The following is a 12,390-nucleotide window of genomic DNA, read 5'->3' as shown; positions in this document are numbered from 1 at the left end:
GCCATAAACCAAGGAACCAGCCATTAATTGTGTTAACCAGTGCAGAGGAGATGATTACTCCTCTGCACAGATGCCATTATGCGGAGAACAGTAATGATGCCGCTGAAAAGGATAGTCGCTGCAGCATGCTCAGGATTCGTCAGCTTAAACCTTTTGCTGCAGGGTCCTTTGGGGTACCAGAGCACATTAGTTTTCTCCCCAGACCTCAAATACCTTGCTGGGATTCAGTGTTAGCTTAGTGCTTGTTTCCCAAGACCAGTGCCAATGGTCCACTGTGTGCAGCTGCCCCATGAATGCGAACAGCAATCTTCAGTTGTTTCTTTCCATGGCACACAGCAGGGTGGACACCACGCTTTCATTACCAGATTTTCAGCTCATGAAATACTGTAGGATCAGCTGCGTATGGTTCATAATGCTCCTCACATGATTGGAGAGCAGTGCAGGATCCATGCTTTCAGGCAGAGATGGTGGGTGCGCAGTTTACGGGGGCTGCTGAAAAGCCGCATGAGATGTTGTTGGAAGCCCATAGAATGATGAGATGGAGAAAACTGCATTGTGGGACATTGAACCTGCTTCATGAGGCACTTCCCATAACTCTCAGCAGCAGACAGTGGCGAGTTTCACAGTGGGATAGCTACCCACAGTGCACTGCTCTCTGCCGATGCAAGAGCACCAACCATAGACGAGCTCCACCGTCACAAGGAACATTGTGTGGACATGCAAAAGCAGTTTAATCTACAGCAGTAGATGATTGTTGATATAACTTGTTGACAAAACTGCATAGTGTAGACATGGCCGTAGTGAAAATCAATATTAATGGTCCAGTGAGCTCCTCAGTCAGCTGTTGGCTGGCAGCCTCTGTGTGTAGTATGTTTGCCAAGGACCAATATAAAAAGTATTATGAGATCATAGAATATCAGGGTTGGTAGGGACCTCAGGAGGACATCTAGTCCAACCCCCTGCTCAAAGCAGGACCAATTCCCAATCTGAACTCTCAACCCTGGGTTTAGCAGGCCAATGCTCAAACCACTGAGCTATCCCTCCCCCCTTTAATGTCCACATGAAACAGACAGCACCTTGGTTTGTATGGCTTTTATCTGGCTGTGAACTGTATAAAGCCCACTAAAGGTTCTAGCCATTTTCCTACAGGTACCGTTTTCCTTCTCCTAATGTGCATAGCAGGTTTTGGTATTTTAACATGTATCCGTGCAAAGGCCCAATCCTGCTCTCACTGAAATTTTCAGCAGGAGCACAAGAAAATGATTGACTGACTAGCCCTTGCTTCCCAATGGCCATTGTGAACACACCCTGTGGGCACACTATCACTTACTCTGGTGTGGAAATGGATACCTAGAAATTTTTTCTGAGTATAACTTTCTACCAGTCATTTATGGCAGCTGATGGGACGGACCGCTGCGGCAGCGGCACTGTGCATAATGCACAGATTTTGTTGAACAAGGGTTTGCGTGAGTGAACGTTGCATTTGTTCGTGATCTGTGTGGTTTTGTCTCCTTAAGTTTCACTTTGAGCCCGAGGTTTAGCATGAACTCACAATCTCAAAATGCATCTCAGAGTGAGTCTGTGGGGTTCAGTTGGCATCGCATTGACACTATGCATTCAACCAACTTCACATGGACCGGATGCAGAACTACAGAGCGCCCTGTGTCCACTCAACATGGGCCCATTTTCTTTGAGGGTTAGCCAAAGTTTCAAGGATCCTGCCTTATTTTATTTTCCAAGGGTCAACTGCTACTTGCCTGACTCAAACAAATAGACCCATTTAACTTCAGCACCATGGTGAAATCTGTCTGAGACCTTATCCTGATTAGGCTGTTTCCTGTTTTAAGATCAGTGATGCTGGTGAGTTGAAAGGTGACTTAATGCGAGGAAATAGCCACTAACTTACTGAAGCAAAATGAGAAGGCCGAGGCCCCCAGTTTGTAACAACACTTGAGAGCAGGTGAGTTTCAATGGCTTTGAGTTGTGCATAGCTCTTCTAATAACGATTTTGGTTTCAATTCTCAGACTATTCACTCCCCACCCCCAAGTTCTCTTGCAGCTAATCAGAGTCACAAAGCAAATACTGAATCCAGACACCATCAGATACCACATTTCTAGGTAGATATCTAGATTAAATCTAAGTAAATTGTATTAGTAATTTCTGCAGCAGTCCACATGGCTCTGAATCTGTTTCATGGGTTCTTAAGTGAAAGGATGGAGACAGACTAGACAGACTGAAAAAAGTCACATGATCTTACTCTTCTCTTGAAGGTTAGTGATACAGTAATAAATGTACTCTTCTGAACATAGGTTTTAATTTCTGCCTTTCAACCTTTTGATTAGCTTGACATTTAAAAGGCTATAATGTAATTGGGAGGTTTGTTATATATTTCTGTTAAGTATGAGATGAAAACACTTTAAACATCTTGATGGTAAAATTGCATGCAAGAAGATAGATTAATTGTGAAGGAGACAAAGCATCCTTGTCCTTCCCTGAACTAAGGAAAAGCTATAAGTGATTGACAATGAACTACAGTCAACAGAGGGAAAACACTAATCATAATCGATGATGGGTTTTTTTCTCTGTTGACAGTAGTTTGCTCTGCATCGTGTATTGCTGAGGCTTTTGAGTAGGGAAAAGGATGAGGGAATTTCTCATTAAGCAATCTGTCCATCTTGCATAACATTTTTATCACCCAAGGAGTTTTAGCTTTTTGATCTTATATGGAAAAGAAATCCTTGACAAATGCCTTCTTGTTGCATCCCAACCTCTTAAATATACACAAATTAATAAGACATTGAAAGGGGGAATATTAGCAACCTAGGATTCATAACAACTGTTCACGCGTTAAGATGGAAGTTGTAGTTTGGTGACATAAGCTAAAATTCAAGTTATGAAATTTCTGGTTGGATGATACAGGATGGGGGAGGAGCAGAAAACCTGAAGGTTTTGTCTTAATTTTAAAGGGTGAATCACAAGTGACCTGGAGTGAGCACCATTGGCTGGCCTCATCAGACTCAGTGAAGTGGATCTCGGATACATGGCAAACTGAGGAATTGGCTTCAGCATAGATATCTCAATTGTCTGTATGCGTCTGGTTTCAAGACAGCGTTTTGAGCATCTCTGTGCCACTCTGCATTAGGACAAATGGATTGCCCAAAAGGCATGTGACTAGGCCAAAAAGTAAGCATGTGTTTTAGCTAAATATGCCACAGAGATAGGACCAGCTGTTTTGCTGTTAGTTGGAACCAACCTCATCCACTAATTTATATGTTTTTTGTCTCGGAGACTGAGATATGTACTGTCTTGGTGTAACACATGGGTTACACAGCCCTCCTTGGCAAGGGAAGCTTATCTTGACTTTCAGTGCTCCATCTGGGACCCCTTGATCTAAAATGCAGGAGCCTCTAGTGTCTGAATTAAAAGACCCCTCCTTATTAGCACAAAGCCAGTAGCAGTCTCATAAATCCTATGTGGTTCAGCCACTAGAGGGGGACAGAGAGGCTCCATGTGGAAGCATGAGATTATGTACAGGTCACTTAATTAGGAACTACAAATAGGAAGAACTAAACAAAGTAACTAAAGAGGCTAGTCCACTAAAGAATTCTGTCTTCATTCTTTATCTCTGTCACTCAACCACACACGTTAGGAGATGGGCCTAAACTAAAATGCCAGACCCAGACACTTCCAGGCATTGGAGGTGTTGAAATCTGGCTTTAAATTCAATGGCAGGGGCTTGTTTCCAGTGGCAACTCACATTTGTGGGTGTTTTTTTAGGGCCCCCTTCTGCTAACCCCATTGTTGGAAAATGAAGTAAGATACCAGTTTGCTTATATCCGTAAGTGGGATGGCTGCTGTGGGTGCCATTCAAATCCACAGTGACTGGCCAGGCAATGAATTACAATGCAGTTTGTCAGGGGCCCTGCTGTGAACCATCACAACTAATGGTGACTATTTTTTTTCTCTCGGTATCCATACTGTAATCCCACTGTTGTCGTAATAATCTGTGGCTTGGGTTTATTAAAATCCAAACACCTGTCCTGCAGCAATATACGGGGGATCTACCCTTGTATTATGGACCATGCTGGCTCCTATGCGGGTGGAAAGGGACTGTGTGTGGGTGAAGTCCCAAAGGTTTAAAAGTTGTTTGGATAAACACGCAAAGGTTTAGCTTCTTGATGGAGCTGGATGGTTCACGGGATTGGGACTGGGACACAGCATCTCTATGCTGGCAGATTACTGGTACGGACAGGGCTCAGGCGAGTTTGTGGGGCAGAGGAAGGACTATTATTGGCTGAAGATGATTGGCTGATTGAAACCATTCAATTCAAACCTTTTTTTAGTTGTAAACCAATTCTTTTAGTTTTCTGGTTAGGTTCAAGGTTCCCCCTGTATTACCCTTCAATAATTGTCTTTTACTGAACACCAAGTAGGATTTTCAAAAGGACCTAAGTGACCTAGGAACACAAGTGCTATTGAAAGTCAGCTCCCGAATCACTATGACTTTTGACAAACCCTATCCTGAGACAGTGTTCATGAATTTCACAGAGAAATTGCAAATTACCAGCATGATCTCAGCCGAGTCTCTACCCTTTTCAGTAGAGTTTGCTAAAGAAAGTGCCCTTTAAACACTGACCTTCAGAACATGCTTGAGTTGTTGCTATAAAGACAGGGATCCTTTCCTTCAAAAAGGCAGCTTGGATTCTCTCAAGAACACATGGGTCTCTTGGGAAGGTCATATCTCCTCCCTCTCTTCTCAGTGCCTTTGTCATGCTGTGGTTCACTGAAGACAAGCTGCCAAACCGAGAACAGCAACTGCAGACAATTGTGCAGCACAGAGTCAGGGCCCCATCCTTCAACATTTACTTGGCAATGAAAAAATGCTTGTAAATTTCATCCGGCTCAAGACTATAACAGGGTTCAAAAAAGAACTAGATGAGTTCATGGAGGATAGATCCATCAATGGCTATTAGCCGGATGGGCAGGGATGGTGTCCCTAGCCTCTGTTTGCCAGAAGCTGGGAACGGGCGACGGGGATGGATCACTTGATTCCCTGTTCTGTTCATTCCCTCTGGGGCACCTAGCACTGGCCACTGTTGGAAGACAGGATACTGGGCTAGATAGACCTTTGGTCTGACCCAGTCTGGCTGGTCTTATGTTCGTACGTTCTCATCCTAAAGTTCAGCTTTTTCTCTGCTGCATTTTCTTGATGCCAGACACAGCAATCGCCTTTCCTGTATATTCTTCAAACTGCTCTGGATCTTAGACTGATCTTTCATTTTCCTCTTGCATCCATCTATCCGCAGTGCCTGCTCTCTCTGACAGCATACAGGATAATAAAAGTAACTAATGGTGGGAGTCACAAAGTAGCACCATTAAATAGCAGTGAACTGTGACCAGGGGTGAAAGTAAGTCTAGTGACTTACCGGTGCTGGGCTGGGCTGGGGCCGGCTCTGGTCCCCGGAAGCGGCGGGGTCTTGGGCGGAAGGGGCGGGGCTGGCGGGAGGTCAGAGCCAGCCCCAGCCTCCCCCGTACCGGCAAGTGCCTCCTTCCCTGGGCTAACAGTGGCAGCTGGGGGCTCTGGCAGCAGTTTAAAAGGCCCGGGAGGGTAGCAGCGGCCGGAGCCCTGGGCCCTTTAAATCGTCCCCAGAGCCCCGCCGCCGCTTCCCCAGGGCTCCGGGGACGGGGCTCCGGCCTCCACTACTGCCCCGGGCCCTTTAAATCGTCCCCGGAGCCTGCCGGAGCCCTGGGGAAGCGGGGCGGGGCTCCGGGGACGATTTAAAGGGCCCAGGGCTTGGCCGCCGCTACTGCCCAGGGCCCTTTAAATCGCCGCCCCAACCCCGCCGCCGCTTCCCCAGGGCTCCGGCAGCGGGGCTCTGGCGGCAATTTAAAGGGCCGGGGGCTCCAGCCGCTGCTGGGCGCCGCAGGCCCTTTAAATTGCGCCTGAGGAAACCGCTCCACCCTGGTACGGCGCACTGGCTCTTGCTGGTATGCCGTACCGGGACGTACCGGCTTGCTTTCACCCCTGACTGTGATGCTCTTGCTACAGTGCTCTAAAATAAGGCCCACGCTTCAGATGTGCTGGGTGACTGCAGCTGCCGTGTGGTACCGGACATGACAGGTCGGAAATAATTTCCCACGCCCCCCCTCGCCAGCTCTAACCGCACCGGCACATTTCGGTCGCCTGCTGTGGAGAACAGGCCGGTCCGCTCCCTGGAGCAGCACAAGTGCTAAGTTCCTAGTGACGCCCCCCGGCTCAGATGGGTAACTTGGTAGGGATCTGGGTCAGAGTCTGAACCTTTTCCTCCTCCGAGCAGCAGGCTCATCTCAGTGGCATCCCCTAGAGGCAGCAAATGCTCCTCCGTCTCCTCCTCCAACGATGGAATTTCATAAGGCTCCAAGGAAAAGACAGAGTGTGCTGGAATCCGGCACCTGTGATAACAGGAGGGAGAAACTGATCACCTGTATGATTTGCCCCGTACAAGAGTATCTTGGAACACTGTAGTATTTTCTCTTTTGTAAGGTCAGTGGATCCTACTTTGGCTATTCCCAGCTGTTGGAACGTTTGGGAATTTTGGTATGGTTCCAAGCATCTGAACACGTGGAATAGGCAATTTTAATGCTAAATTAGAAAGATGGCTTTGCATAGAATCTGGTTTGGTAAACTGTTTTCTCTTCCTTATTTGGTTTATTTTCTGCCTGACAAACATGTTCAGATGAAAAGAAAAAATTTTGAATCAAGTCCCAGGCAAATATTGCTCATTGATTGACTGCTTGCAAAGTTATAGCTAAGATTCCTCAGGCTCTGTGAAGCACAGTTATTACGACAGATCATTTGCTGGATCAAAAAGGTTTTATGAAATGCTGTCTGCTGTTGGAAAGCGACAGACTTCACTTAATGTAATCAAGGTTCCCAATAGTTCTGACACAGGTAGCTCTAGCGAGTTCTCTTAATTCTGAAAAGGAATTTGACTAAATCAGATGATTATACAAGTACTAGAAAAGTTTGTCTGTTTTTCATTCTATTGAAAAATGGAGTAAAACTGTAAATGCTGCATTTTTAACCCTCTAATGGATTTTCAAAAGAGACATGAGCAGATCTGACCTTGGCACTCTTTCCTCTCGTTTATTTGCATTAATTATGTGCTGTGTATGTAACACTGGTAATTAAACAGCAGGAGGGTATATTCTCTACTAGAGAGGTGGAACTTTAACCTGCGCTCCCAATGGAGCTCATAGGAGATGCAGGCTGAGAATCCCAAGGCAAAAACACACAGGAGGCAAAATCCTGGGATTCTTTTTCTAAAACTTGTAAAACAGGGATACTAATAAATTGTTCAAATGGAAAAAACAAAATAAAACAAAAATCCCTTAAACCCTGTGAAACTATGAAAACTCTCCAGGGACCTTTAGATCATCTAGTCTGACCTCCTGTATATTGCAGGCTATTAAATGTCACCCAGATGCCCTTAGATTGATCCCTAGACTTTAGCTTTAAGCATTTAGTTAGACAAAACCATTGTGTGCCACAGGCAGAGAACAGGAGAGATGGAGTTGCTATCCATGCCTGAGGTCCCTGGGCCAGTGGCATAGCTAAGTAGTGAACCTAGGAAATCTGAATTCAGCTCTTCCCCTAACCTGCCATGTCACCTTGGGCTGAACCATTTAATCGGTTTCCTATCTGTTCTGTCTCTATTGAGATTGGAAGTGCTCTGGGCAGGGGCTGTCTCTTGTGTCCAGTGCCTAGAGCTCTGGGGCTCTGATGTTGGTTGTGGCTCTCTAGGTGCAACTATAAAACAGAAATGAATACCCATGATTTAAAAATATTTAGGTTTTACTAATCATCTTGATGTCTTTTATTAAGATTATCTTGATTGAAACCCCTATGGATTTTGTGTCTCATATTATTATGTTTGGAGAATATTTGTGCTAACTTGCCATACATTGATTTATACGGTAATTTGTCCTTACAGGTGTATGTAAATTAGAATGATTTGCAACCTTAGTAAATAAGCATGTTCTGTGAATTGAAACATACAAAAGGGTGGTTGTTTTTTGTTGTTAAATTATTATTTATGTATTTTATGGCATCTCATTTGCACAGCCTAATCCAGCCAGCTCTCGTGAGAATGTAGGGTGAGGTTTTAAAAAGCCCCCAAGTCCCTTGGTGTTTTGGGAAATGCCACTCAGCTTCTTGGCGGGTTTGCACTGGTGGAATGGGAGAATTGCATGAGTTAATGAATGGGACCTGAATCTGAAGCTTCCTGCAGGTGGGTATATTAAGGCTCTCAAGCTGTGATAAATTGGAGAGAGTCCAGCGAAGGGCAACAAAAATGATTAGGGGTCTGGAACACATGAATTATGAGGAGAAGCTGAGGGAACTGGGATTGTTTAGTCTGCAGAAGAGAAGAATAGGGGGGATTTGATAGCTGCTTTCAACTACCTGAGAGGTAGTTCTAGGGAGGATGGTTCTAGACTATTCTCAGTGGTGGAAGAGGACAGGACAAGGAGTAATGGTCTCAAGTTGCAGTGGGGGAGGTTTAGGTTGGATATTAGGAAAAACTTTTTCACTAGGAGGGTGGTGAAACACTGGAATGCGTTGCCTAGGGAGGTGGTGGAATCTCCTTCCTTAGAAGTTTTTAAGGTCAGGCTTGACAAAGCCCTGGCTGGGATGATTTAATTGGGTATGGGTCCTGCTTTTGAGCAGGGGGTTGGACTAGATGACCTCCTGAGGTCCCTTCCAACCCTGATATTCTATGATTCTATGAAGCTGAGCCCCACTTGCTCTCATGGGGCCCATGCACAGACGCTGGCCTGTGTGCAAGGTGTTGAGGAGCAAGACCTATGCTCCCATCTCAAAGGCAAGAGCTAAGTGATATTCTTATTAGAGCGGGAAAAATGAAGACTGAAACCCTGGCACCACTGAAGTCGATGGCAAAACTGCCATTGACCCCAAGGGGGTCAGGCTTTCAGCCCCTGTGAGGTTCCCTGGTTTTAATTCAGTCATCGATGAATTTCCATCTGAAAAACTTAAACTGCGCCATGGAAAGGCAGATTGTGACTGGTGCTGAGAAGGGCGGAGGAGTCTTCCCTTCCGCTGGCACAACAGGCAAACAAGTTCAAGCTACTTTCCCTTCGAGCCCCTTCACAGCCTGCCCCTCTGTACTTTTCTGCTCTTAGGTCTTATCTTGTGCCCCACTGCCTCTGACATTGTGCTAACAACACCAGACTCAATCACCCCTTTGTCCACTTCCTCCCAATCATGTTTGTACTCTTTCACTCCACCCATATGCTCTCCCTGAGCTGGTCCTTAAACAATACCCTCTTTCCAAGAGCCACTTCTACTGCAAAGCCTATAGCAGACTGTCCAGCAAGTGATTAGGTTGGAGGGAAGTTGGCATTGCTGATTACTATGTATCCATACAAAAGATTATTAAACTGACTCTGTGTTATGTTCACATTATACCAACAGAGAAGCTAGCTAGAAACAGAAAATACTCTTGCTGGAAGGTTGCAACATCACACTCCTCTATTTCCTAGGATTCAGAATGATAACATATATGAACCCCAAAACAGAGGGTGACAAAGCAGGCTGCTCCCCAAAAGAGCAAGGCACAGCTCAACCTACTTGTTCTAGGCTGGCTGCCTATAGACTAGCTGCTGAGGACCCAGATCACATGCTTCTCTACAGAGCCCCCTAGCCTCTGAGCAGGACCAGGAGCCCCCATCTTAAATTTAAAGTGACATTTTACAATTGTCAGTACACCACAATGGGACCGTTGGGGATCCTGGTGCCAACTTGCAAGAGGGGAACTCAAATTAACCAAAGAAATCTGTGGGAAGGTTCAGACTGATTCCTGTTGTTGTAAGCCAGCTCAATGCCAACCAGGGATTCCCTTTTGCATAAGAGGGATTTCCAGGTTACTCTTTAGACTGCCTTTGTGGTTGCTTTGCCCCGTTCAAGACAATTACCACTTTTTGTGGCAGAGGATGGCTTCTCCAGGCCACTGACTGGATCTGTCATTAGCTGGGCCATATAGGGAAGTGGCCCAATGGGACACATTGTGGGATCACACTGCCAAGTAATTAGTGTCACCTTCTCACATTCCCTAGAATTTTGCCCCGAGGGCTGGCGTACTGATATAAATAGACAAAATTAATCAAACAGGGATTGGTTTGATATATATTCTCAGTGGAACTGGGTGAATATATTAAACATTGCAGTCTGCTTGATTTCTTTCATACAGCGCCTTACCTTACTGAGAGAGACTAGGCCTTGAACTTTTGTATACTTGCCAGCTTTTTTACATGCAAATACTGAAGGTATCCACTGTGTATGCCAAGACTGAAATCTCCCAGAGCTATGGAAACTTGCTGTTATTCTCCAAATAACGGTCCTCCAGAATTAACATGGCAAATGGATATAGGCGGTAGGCCACTGTGTTCTGACATTTCCAATATGCTCTGTCTCCAGAAGATGCTGCCCCATCATCAACCACTCAGTTCTCACTGATACTGTGGAGTTTGTTCCTGGGAGTGTGTGAACCACGTCTGAAAAGGGGGAGTCCGATTTCAAAGGGATGAATTCACTCTGTGTTTTGACTAGTTCTTTACACTGGTTTAGGGCCAGCACACCATTTTGCATACCGTAACAGTGAGGCTGGAGAAACACTGTTGTCTCTTAATTGTTAGATGCTCCGCAGCAAAGGATAAAAAAATCTCAAACACACCAAGGGTTGCCTTGGCCTTTTCACCCCAAGTGCCTAATTCTACTAACCAGCTTTGTGAGTTTAAAATGCTTTCCTGGTTTGGTGGAATCGTCGGGGGGGCCAGATCCCCGAGGGCTGGGATCCCAAACTCACTGAAGTCAGGGGGATTCTTTTCATTGGGTTTCGGTTTGGATCAGGGTCTGGATTTACAAGCAGGTAGGTCATTCCCAGGACACTGCCATGGTGAAACATCTGCCTTCAAATGCCTGGTACAGCAAAGATAAAGCTTCAAAGCTGCATCAAAGCAGACAGGTCTATTTTGAGTCACTTTCCTGTACTCAGCAGAGCTGGGTGGTGGTGGACTTAAGCCACAGTGCCCAAGCTCTGGCACAGCTGAGGCCCAGAGCCCCATCGCCTCCGTGAGGTGCGGCTGTGGCTTCACCCTTCTCTTGAGGGGCTGAAGGACCTTTCAGGTTCCTCCCCAGCTGTCAGTCACCCAGGAAGACTTGGTCAACGCCGGCGGCCAGGGAGGGCTGTGTCAGTGGATAGCTGCTAAGCATCACTGTCTGACTGGGAGAGGACGGCGTGCACTGAAGTGAAGAGCCCCACCACGGGCCCGGTGTGCAAAGGGCACAGTTATCCCCTCCCCCAGGGCTCTCGCACTTCTGCCAAGCTCCAGTGAACACAATTTAGAGACCTGTCCCACTCCCCCTCTCTGACCTGTGTGGTGGCGATTCCGCAGGAACTTGTGGGCAGAACTTGTGCAGGGCGTTCAGGGGGTCAGCGGTGTCATTGGGTTGAGCTTCCCTGTCCTGGCTATGGAGTTGGTATAGAAACCCTCTGCTTCCACTCTGCATGTGACCTGACTGTGCTTAGTACCATGCAATCACAGGCAGCCTGAAACGGGGAATGGCTATGAAAATAAACCGCTATAGCTACAGACAGGAACAAACAGATTTGCATACAGCTCAGATCCCAGCTTTGTCTCCCTTGTTTACCAGTGGTTTTCAGTAGAGACCACAGACATCTCTAGTGGCACTTGATGTTAGTCTGGCTGTGCAGAGAGCTATGTGCTTGTGAGCTAGGGGTTAAACTCCACTTGTTGCTTCCTAGAGCAAGGCCAGAGTTTGCCCCCTTATAAGGGAATAGTCACAAGAGTGTGTTTGTTATTTTCATTCACTTTTCTGCCTGTTTGCCATGCTAATTCCTTGACATTTTAATGCCACAGATTTCGCAGCACCAGTGTGGGCAAATTGTGTCTATTTTGGAAAGCGTGATGTCAGTCCATGTCCCACGTTCACACAGATAAATGTGTTCATGTTCTCCATCTGCCTCTGAGCATCCTTAGAAAAATGCCTGAGCACTGACTGCCTTTAAAAAAGGGTGTCCAAGCAATATATAAATTATACTAAGATGTGAGGGCTTTATTCCCATCACCTGTAAGGCAAGGGAGAGGACCAACTAGTCATACTCCACAGCTGGGAGGTGATTGCCTCCTGGCCTGAGGAGGAGTAGCTAGGCTGTATAGCAGGAACAGAGAGAGCTCAGCTGGGAAGGGGAACCAGGAGAAAGAAGCGAGGGAGAGTTCCTTCTTCTCTGGGAAGGGCCAGTAGTTGGGATTGGCTGGGGTTAGAAAGAAGAGCTACAGGAGCAGGGTTAGCTGTTGTGTAGGGGCCCTAG

This window comes from Caretta caretta, chromosome 6, assembly GCF_965140235.1.
Source record: "Caretta caretta isolate rCarCar2 chromosome 6, rCarCar1.hap1, whole genome shotgun sequence".
Classification (NCBI taxonomy): domain Eukaryota; kingdom Metazoa; phylum Chordata; order Testudines; family Cheloniidae; genus Caretta; species Caretta caretta.
The sequence above is the reverse complement of the archived record's forward strand: the minus strand, read 5'-3'. Positions refer to the sequence as shown.